Source organism: Charadrius vociferus, unplaced genomic scaffold (genome assembly GCF_000708025.1).
Source record: "Charadrius vociferus isolate BGI_N301 unplaced genomic scaffold, ASM70802v2 scaffold3, whole genome shotgun sequence".
In the NCBI taxonomy this organism is placed as follows: domain Eukaryota; kingdom Metazoa; phylum Chordata; class Aves; order Charadriiformes; family Charadriidae; genus Charadrius; species Charadrius vociferus.
In genome coordinates, this window is record NW_009647748.1 from 2,105,429 (window position 1) to 2,116,409 (window position 10,981).

Below are 10,981 nucleotides of genomic sequence, written 5' to 3' on the forward strand. Positions count from 1 at the left end.
CCTAATGCTGATGTGTTCTGAAAGGGTCAGCCCGTCACCATGGTGTTGGCAGGGGTGAGTTGTGTTTGGCTGCCGAGTGCCGATACATCCTCGGTGCCAAAGATTAGTTGTGAGCAGGGAAGTTGCTAGGAGCCTGGGGTAAACACGAATGCTCCCTGCTTTCCATACAGCTCCACTTCAAAGCCACGCAGCACACTCATGAAAGTACCCAACGCTCCTCTTCACTCCTTTAACAACATGTGGTGCATGGGGTAGGGAGTCATTTTGTGTTCTTTTGGGTCTTTTTAAAACAAATTTTTATTTAACCTCTGCTTTGACCCAGCACATAAGTGTGTTGCCCAGATATGCTCCATTTCAGTTTATTTAACCAGAATGTTTGCTTACTCAGTGACCACTGGAGGGGAACTACTGTTCTTATTAATTCCACAATGGGTATTTGTTGCTTCTTGTTTTCTGACATTTTCTTTATGACCGTAATTGCAGAGTTCTTGTTTTCAGATAATAAATGCACGTGTCTATTTGCTCAGGTATTATGCAATTGATCTCTAGCTATTAATTAAAGATCTAGACTCAATGTCTCTGAACCTGCCTCCGGATATTTGTCCTTATTGTGTCATACCTTGGATGCACAAACAGGGAAACCACGTACAGCTCTGAATGTACACGGCTCATTCCCTTTAATAAAGAAGTCTAAATTCAGGAATTGCAAAGAAGGATTATACAGAGCAAAGAGTATTTTTCTGATGGGATTTTTATTCTTCCTTCTTTCCCTGGGCTGCCAGCATTTCTCTCAAGATGCTGACGTGCAAGCATAATGACCTGTTTGCTCTGCACTGCTCTCAAAAAGCCTTAAAGACTGGAAGGAGTTTATTTTTTCCTTTATTGCTGTTGCTGTTAATAGCGGGACAGACTATAGCTGGCACTGGGAGCAGGATGAAGATTTCATGGGTGAAAAGAGAAATCAGAGATTGCAAATTCGTTGCAGAGAGAAGACGGATTGGTTGCTCTCGCTCCCAAGAGCCCATTTGGGAAAATATGTTATATGATCCTGTGAACAAATTGTTATTTTTCCAGACTAGACTGTTTTCTGTGTAAACACTTTACTGTAGCAATGTACAAGAACAACACTTTCAATCCAAAACTCCACAAAAATAGACACTCCAAAACATTTGGAACTTGTTAGATTCCAGAAGGAAAAAAGGAAAGAGAAATTGCAAAAAAAAAGCTTTTCACCTTCTAAACATCCTCATTTTTGTATTTTTTAAAGTTCTAAAAATCCTGCCAAAGAGCTCCAAAGCTTTTCAAAGCTCAGAACAGCATTGGTCCCCACACATAACAAAGGTACAGCTTAGAAAGGCAGAAATTGTTTCAGTTGACTTAGTAAGAAGTCATTACATTTGAAGAGCAAGGTTAATGAGCTTGGGAAGCCAGGATTTGGTTCCTGCCCCTTTCATACACTTCCTGTTCCTTTTGGAAAAATCACCTAGCCCCTTTGTGACTCAGTTTCCTTGCCACCAAATGAGAATAGCATTTTCTGACCTCACAGAGAGTGTGTTTGAGAAATAGTTGAGTACCCCGAGGGATGGAGCTACAGAAATACATGTTTTTATCACCAGCAGATGCAACTGGTGTATCTCACTGCAGCCAAGCAATTTTCAGGTGAAGAGTCTTCCACTGGAAAATACTGATTCTATGGAACCGAAATGTTTGGTGGAAAAGAAATAGTTTTGTTGTGTTATATATGAAATATTTGCTAAAGATTTTGCTTTGTGACACTTCAAGATTGTACCTATGCACTACATTATTTATCAGTTATAGAAAAGTCATAAGGACAGTGTTGACCTTACCAAAGCCAAGTCCTTCAACTTTTTAAACCTCATGTAGATCAGTGGGCTTCCCTGATGTTTCTATAACTTCATTTTTTAAGTACTAGTTCACTGGAAAAGGAAAACTTAATATTATTTCTTTCCGTCCTTGACAAAAGGACCATCACTAACCCCCAAAACCGAGCAAAGGTTTGGTCCTCATCCCTCTGAGTGGTCATGGCCACCCAAAGACATGAGTTATCTGTACACAAACTGAAATCAATAACTTTATTTCATACCTGGGAATCCTGTCAGTAACCCACAGTGAATACATGTTAAAATAAGAAATTAGGATTTATGGCTTTATCACAAGCTGGAAACACTGGGTGGTTTTTTAATTTTTCCATTCCCTAGACAAATTAAATCTTTTGCATCTAGAGGTCTTACAGCTATCACCTCTTTCAGCATTTGGGTTACTGAGAGGTGTGGGCATCTTTGCCTATTGCTGCTTAGGTTAGAGTGGGCTGCTGAAACCTCACGGTTCTGTACAGAGAAGATGCATGCAACTTCTGATACAGTATCATAACATTTTGGCATAATTTCATCCTACACAACAAAATGAAAACCATGAGAACATTGGCATAATCTTTTGGCTTCATAGGCTTGGCTGCCGCGGGCTCAGCTTCTGAAGGTTTAAGAACTTTTATCCCAGTTCAGATAATATTGCCAAAACTCACGTTGTCATCTATAGAAAATAATTGCTTGTCCAAGTCTTTACAGTCTCTACACTAGTTTAATAACAAGTAATTAGTTGAATAAGTCCAATTAATGCCTTTGTACAGATCTAAGATTGGAGTAGGATTGTAGGTCAAGTTTAATTTTAAAATACATTAGAATTTCTATCACTCTGTACACACCCAGGGCAATGCTGTTATGGGCTTTCCCATTAATACAGATGATTCATTATTTGGACTCGCAGCCCAGATCTAGCAATGCATGTATTTAAATCTCTAAGCTTACCTAGAATTGTGACATTCACTGCAAATGGGGGCTCCTTTTTTTCCCTTTCTCCAATAAACATGCTAGAGCCAGTGTTACCTGCGAGTAAGGATGGAAGGGTAGTTGCTGCCCAATCGTGCAAGTGGAAGAGTGCCTCAAAACCCTAAGCATGGCTTTTGTATTAGATGGCACTTCACAGAGGGTCCACGAGCCTCCAAACAGCAGCCCCCCCACTAGATCCACACCTGACCAATGCTGTGTTTTTTCAGAAGGATTACTCCAGTTTCAGGAGCTGTTGAGATTCATGCATTTTAATGGCTGACTCTGTTGCTCCTTGCTTCAGGGCTCTGACAAACTTCACTTCAGCTCTTGGCTCATGCTATGACAGTGCACAAGCAGGGAGAGTCAGTTTGTGCAGCTTTCTCACTGGAAAACAACATTTGCTTTTGAGATTAACGGGCCGGGTTAGAAAAATAGCACAGCCCTCTAGACAAAATGTTGTCAAGCCATTATAAGTACAAAAGGACGTGCAGCTGTTTTGCAAGCCAGCTCATTTACCGAGTGTCATTAAAAGCTCATATACCTCCCTGTTGTGATGTTCTCATTATTAAAAGATAGACAATATCATAGTAATTGGAGGTGTGTGCTTTAAGTGTTATTTCCATCCTCTATTACATCTCTTGGTGGTCACAACTATCTATTCTTGTCACGCACTGACAAATTTCCTCCAAAGTGGCTGTTATGTAAATGGTTAGATTAATTACGGTCTATCTTGAACCACTATCAGGTCTATTCTGATATTTAAATTGAGTTTTAAATTGATTCTTTTTATTTCATTGACATTCTGCACAGGCTTGAGTCAGGATCCCAATGAGATTATTCCTCACTATGTCAGATTCAGATTCTGAAGTTCGTGAGATAATAATAATACTAGGAATAATAATAATAACAACAAATCACATTTCTAACTGTGGATATTCAAATATAAAGGAAAATAATAACTGTGATTTGAATGTAATAAGAACTACTTTTGTGACTTCAAGGTCAGTCTGAAACAGAAATGTTCTGCAAAGTAATGTAAAGAAATATAAGGTTGGAAAACGAGCTGTAACTGCCAGGCCAAAGTTCATCTAGACCAAATCCTGTGTTTGTATGATATGAACAAAGGTACAAAACATCCTTCTCTTTGTACATCCTCCCAGCTTCCAGGACTAGATGATACAGGGACTTTCTGATCCAGAAAACGCAACTAAACTACTAAGACCAGCTGATGGACACAGCCTACCAAAAACGCAACAGTCTTTTATGATTTAGGCCCCACAACTCCCTACAACAGTGACATCCAGAGCTTGTTGACACATTTTGTAAGCAAACAAACACCTTCATTGCTGATTTGAAGTTTGCTCCCTGCTAAGTTTAGAGAGCATCCCTTGATTCTTACGCTGGACAAAGAGAAACGCAGTTTAGGTAAGGTAAACTGACAGCAATCATCTCAGTGGGTTATTACTGTTTATGATGTGTAATTTAAAAGCCAGATTTTCCAACAATTTATGGATGCAATTATGCACCTAATTTACACAGTTATTTTAGACGTATGTATAATATTGGCTAACTGCATGTTCAACTGGGCTAATGCAGGGCTGGAACAGCACCAAATGTTCCCTGGTATATTTTTCCAGGGGAAGATGCCACATTTAACATAATCTCTTCTAACTACAATGAAAAGTAAGTCAACTCACTAGTAGTTTCACACCAGATACGAGCCACATTATTTTTCAAGGAGAGGGCATCCATTATTATCAATAGATGTTATGTTATAGAAGAAATCTTCTGACTTTGGAACTTAACAGTAATATGTACTGGTTAGACAAAAATTTAATAGCCCGCAATGGCCGAGATGTTCCTTTTAAAGTGCAGGTCACAGTATCGGTGCAACTTCTAATTTTTCATTCGGATTTTCAACTGACTCACTGCAATACATGGAATGCATTTATATAATACACATATATATGTATACTACATTGGCTCAACAAGTTCTCACATAGCAAGGGGTTTGGCAAGTTGCTTGAGAGACCACAGCCTCTGAAGTATGCAAAAGGCCACTGGATTGGACAGGCTTGTAAATCCATACTCGTCACGCACAACACAGTAAAAAAGAAGTGTTGCAATTTCAGCTGTAATCCTGCCCAAAGCCACACTAGTAATGGGGCAAAAAGTTTTTGATGAAAATGTCCGCAAAAATTAAGCTACTGGATCATTTTCAGGAAGCTGCTTCAGTAATTCAAGGTGAAATCAACTGGGTGTTTAGCTTTGCCCAGTGGTACATTGTGGAGTAGAAAGCAAAAGATTTCAGAGGAAAGGGGTCTTTCTATTGCTATAAAAGGCCAAAGGTAAGCAATTGACCTAATGGCAACAACAAAAAAGAAATAAATAGAAAAGAGCAATTATAACACTGTAATGACTCATCTTGGTGGTTAGACCAAGTACTTTACACAGCTCAGCTGAACTGAATACTTCATAAAAGAGACTAAACTGAAGACTATCCATATGAAACTGTGTATTACACTATTTATGGGGAAGACAATGTGACTATAAATCATTGACAACTTCTTGTCTAGCTACATCACAGTAACAGAATGATCACATCACATAGTAAGATACAAATGACTCGGTTTCATGGTAAGAGAAATCCTGGAAGTTATTGAAGCTTTAGGAACTTGAGCCATTTATACGCATTCACTTTGCCTTCCCGGTCTTTAAAACCTCTAAAATAACTTTGAAGTGAGGTTATTTATAAAGAAAAAATACAAACAAATTAAGTTAAATTTACAAAGTAATACACAATGGGCATACAAATATCTGACCTGAATGAATGTTTGACAAATATAATTCAAATAACAAATGAACAGCATGGCACAAAAGGACATCGTCACGATTATGGAGCTTAAAAATAAGTCTATTTTTTCCAAGCTTGTCTGCCTTCAAAGATATTTAAAACCTGATTCTCCTCCAGCATATATTAGTGTCAATCAAAAATAACTCTGCTCAGGTCAATGGATTTACACAATTGCAAAATTAGTATAAGTGAGAGGACAATCAGAGCTTTTGTGTACTACAAAAATCTCTCTTAATAGCAACAGCAATAGAGAAGAAGGAGGTAGGAGGTCCCTTTCCAGGACAGGCTGGGTGGATAAACAAGAAAAACCTGCTGAGCTTGTAAGTGAGGATTTGTAGGAGGAGCTGTAACATTAATTTAGCCATTAATTCACTCGTTTAAAATTTCCCCTTTCCTGTCTTTACTTCATCTGACACGTTTAGCAGTAGTTGGGCTATAGATCTAACATTAGACTGCAGAGACATGGTCTCCATCACACAGGATCCATAAAGAAGTATGGACGTTTTGAATTACGTACTTGAATGGGAGCAGTGGCTTTTGGGTTGTTTCTTGTGAAAATGTAGCAAAGGGTATGTAGTGTCTCTCCATTCTTGGGCCCGGTGCATGGGCTTGCCAAGTCGGAGGCTGCAACTCCACCACTGGAGACCTCGCATGGTTGCTGTATCTGTGTGATGGTTCCAGGGAAAGGTGCCCTCAGGAGACACATTCTCAGCTCCAGATTTGTGTTACAGGATCACCCCCACTTCACATGCACTTCACACGAAGGCATATTTATGCCATAGGACACCTCTCTTTTGTGGCCAAACAAGGGGGTCATCAGGATTTCACCAACCTGTAGTGGCTGTTCAAACAGGCTGTTCCTCTCCTACTGCATTCACCAGTTTTGACGGGTAATGTGAGTTGGCTCAGTGCACAGAAAACAATGGTCAAAAGGGAAGGAGAAAGACATAATACAAAACCTTCTGTTGTGTGGCTCCAGACTGTAGATGTGTCAGAATTGGATTTGTTCAACTCTTGTAGCAGGTCAGATTCCCAGATCACAGAAGCCACTAAAAATTGCCACTAACCATGTCTTTGTTGGAAGACCTAACAGAATCAAAGACAAAAATAAGTGGAAATGTGGGAGAATAAGCTCGTACTTCTTGCAGAGGGACTACCCCTGGCTACAAAGGGTCAGTGTTGGGAGAAGGAAGGTGAGTTGAGAAATGCTTCACTGAGTTTAAACTACCAACTTTCCCATAGAAAAAAGATTGCACTTTTACATCAATAGATATTTAAACCTTGTCAGCTAGAGAGGGAAATCTACTTATTCAGGACAAAACTTTTGTTAATATGACTTCCTCAAAACCATTGGGACTTTGCCAGCAGATTAAGCCACAAATAATTTGCCCAAGAATATGAAGTCAACAAGCTTTAGAACTGTGGGAACTGCAACTGTTGAATAAATCATTTGTCAATATCATTTGACTAAGGACAATTATAATATTGCAAGGTTATAGAAAGATCAGTGCGTTACAGATAAACACGGATCAGGCTCTCAGCTGATAGCAGTAGCATGGCTTCTCTGAAGTCCATGTACCTCAGTCACTTTGGGCCAGTGAAGTAGAACAAGCGCTCGGGGAGTTTATTCTCCCCTTTAGGCTCACATTGCAAGACCTGTACCATTAACTGCTTTAGCGTTATTTAGTGGACCAGACCATTTCTGTCTGATATGAAAGCTACTTTCCGGCTAACAGGAAAAACAGAACACTTTTCTCATAGGAGATAGAGGCCATGTGCATGGACGACATACAATAGCCAATAGCCCCACCTAAGGGAGTCTGTATTTGTTCTGACAGAATATCTTTGCTAGCCCAGGACTGCCCTTGAGACACATTTCTTCAGACCTTCTCTCTGTAGCTCTGCAGAGCCTTTGCGTGCTACCTCATAGCTTGTACTGTTTTTACATTTGGCTTTAGGGAAAGGCTAGAGTTACAGGAGAGATAACCACCCACCTGGGTGATGGCACTGCCATTGCTCTCAGCAAGGCTTCCTCTTTCCTCGCCCCCATACACTTGTCTGATCATGAATTGACCCAGCGTGAGTACAAACAGATCAAGTCGTGTTGTGATTTTCAGTAACCACCAACATTAAGACGTTTCTGAGCTTTTGCCTAACAATAGTAGGTGGTTGCTTTTTCTCTTCACCTCCAAGAGAAAATAAAAAAAAATAAAATACAAAGCTCTGAGGTTTTTTGACATTGTTATTCAAATTTCATTCCCTTCAAGGCTCTCCCAGGCAGCCTATCTTAGTTCAGTAGGGTACTGACATCATTTACCTTCTCTCCTGGTCTTGCTGACAAACAGCAAGAGGTAAATTTGGAACCATCACCTCAGCTGTAAGACGGTTTCTCATTTCATTTCTTAGCCTTCTGGGGCTTTAGAAGGGAATCCTACCTCCAGACAGCTCATAAAGTCATTTGTGACACAGGATGTCCCAGTTACTATATAGGAATGTTGAAAGCATTTTATTTTCTCCCCTTTGATTTTTATTGGTTGAGCTCCCGGTCTTTTGTGAGTAATTATACCATTTGCTTTATGTCTTGCTTTTATAATGACTAATACAAAAATATGTGTACAAGCAAATGGAAGCGTATTACTGAGTGATTAACAATGAACAATTAGGATTAATTAAGGCAATTATTTTAATAAATAAGAATTAGTAAAATATATCCATAAACAAAGCTATGGCACATATTAAGCATGGCTGATGCAGGCTAAAGAAGCAGAATTGTGACAAATGGAACACAGGCAAAGAGGAGACAGAGATGATTAAAGAGAAATACTTGTGTACATAAAAAATGTAATTAGGCGTAGGATAGAATGGGCATATCCAAACTGCTATGTCACTCGCAAAGATATTTCACCTGTTACCGCTACAAATGGGATTCATACACAGTCATCCATGTCTAACCATGTCCTTAAACTTCCATTTCATTCACAGTGATACAAAGAAGTCAGAAAGGCATAAAAGTGTCCTAAGAAACAACAGGCAAAATCATTCTTTTCCATCACTTTTTAGTAACTCAGTTTTGATAGCTGTTCATAACTTCAAGAATAGAATCTGTTCTGGAGGTTCAGAGCTAGGAATGAAACTTTCAGTGATGTAACCAAGATTTGCACCAACATCACTGAAATCAGAAGAAAATACAACACCCCTTTTAAGGTTTCTGTACCTATTAATGACATTCTTTAATATTCATATTTTTAATTTATTTTTGATGAGCTAAAGCAACTTGTCTTGCGCTACTTTATAGTCCCCCAGATTTCCCCAGCTTCCATATCACCACGGGAAAAGACAACACATGGGGTTACCACACTGAAGGGTGATTCTGCTCCTGTGGCACTACAAGTGAGAGTTTTCCACAGGCTAATCTGTCCAATTAAATGGACATGGTCTATTATTGGGCATTATTAACCTTTGGCACAATCAGACCAACAGAAAGATGCCAGTAAAGCTGTAAAGTCAAAGAAGTAAACCCCAATGTTTGGTGTGCTAGATCCTTGCCAATAGCTTTTCTTTCTGAAAGAAAGAGTTTCGGTAGACTGGGGTGCTCAAATTAGAATCAAACCTCAGTAAATTGTTGCTGGAAGGTTTATAACAAGAGTAGTAAGAAAATATAAAGAAACATTGAGAGTGGTGCCACAGACAACAAAAGCAGGAATTTGGGGAAGATGCTGCAGTATCAAGAATACGGTCTGTCCAGTCACATGATATTATTCAGTAAATACTGTTCACTCTGGGGTGAAATACAGTTAGTTCTTTTTTTATTAGATATATTAGGAGTATAAAACTGTTAGTCCCATCGTCACATTCTCCCCTCCTGCAGGAGAGTCCAGCTGCTGACTCAGCACTTGTTTGTTGTTAGGAAGAACTTCAAGTCTCAACCAAGCCTCGTAAAACAACTTAGCTCCAGTAAATCATACTGCCTTTTTGTAGATGTTGAAGGTCAATAGAATGACAGGAGTACACACACAGTTAAGAAACCAAAGCCCCCAGCAGAGACTTTCTCAGTCTATGTATTGTTCTACTTGAGTTCTTTGTCTGCTCTTTTGGCCGTGATTAAGCAACAAGTTTAAGCACATGGTTAAGGACTTTCCTGAACTGGTGCCTAAATTTGCTATTATGCAGCTGAGTTTTTGGTTATCATCAAGATCTTCTCCAGTCTGTAATCAAGAGTGTGTCAAGGAGGGTGAAGGACTGAGCAAGACAGAGACCAGAATTGTGCATCCTATTGTCCCAACCCCAAGTTGGATGCCCCCAGATATTTTACTAACTGGAAAACTACGTGCTTTGAAGGGTAAAGTAATTCATTATATTAGAGATTAAAAGTGAAGCTTTAGAAAAAAAGTCTGCTCCAGTCCATTCTCAGGGAACAAAAAAAAGCACAAATCCCTTTTTTTCTAGCACAGAGGAACATCAAATTGATATTTATCTCCCTCCTGGGAGAGATGGAATTGAAAGCATTTTAATTCATAAATATCTGGGTTGTTTCTCTTCACAAGCTTCTTGAGAATCCAGAGAGGAAGAGGAGCTCTCATTTTATAACTACTTCAGCAAGTCCAGCTAGTGCAATTCACTTACAGCCGTCAATATTCACGTGGAGAAATACGCACACAATGTTGACAGGCTCTTTTCCTTGCCGCTGCTGGAACACAGACCTTCCAAGTCTGTTTTTGAGCATGTTACAGCCGTTTGATTGAGCCATCATTTTATCATACGCCACTGGCTTTTGTAACCAGGCTCTTGCCTCACTTTCATGCTGCTAATAAATCGTGGTGTTACTCTCTACTGTGTGCAGTTTGGGAGGGAAGAGCAAAATTAAAGGAAAGAAGGAGATTTTGTGGTTTGCTGTTTGGAGTCGGCTCTGCGTTATATTTCACTATGTAAGCAAACATATACGCAGTTTTCTGTTAAGGTTTTCAGGCAGAGTAGTTGAACAGGCAATTTCCTGTACTGAGTAGTGTTATAATTAGGATTGCCACTGGAATGAAACACTGTGTGCCCATATTATTGTATTACACCATGTTAGCATTTAATTGTTACATCTGAGACTTAAACACACCCACATTTTGAGTGGGTAACTTCTCATACGCTGCTTTTTATGACACGGCTTTAAATTCCCTTTATTATTCCTCAATAAATGCATTTATGTTCACATGTGTATAGGTAGAGGACCGCAGATAGTAAATCATTACAGACCCTTGTGGTTATTTGTTATCTGTACAAAGGCACATACACA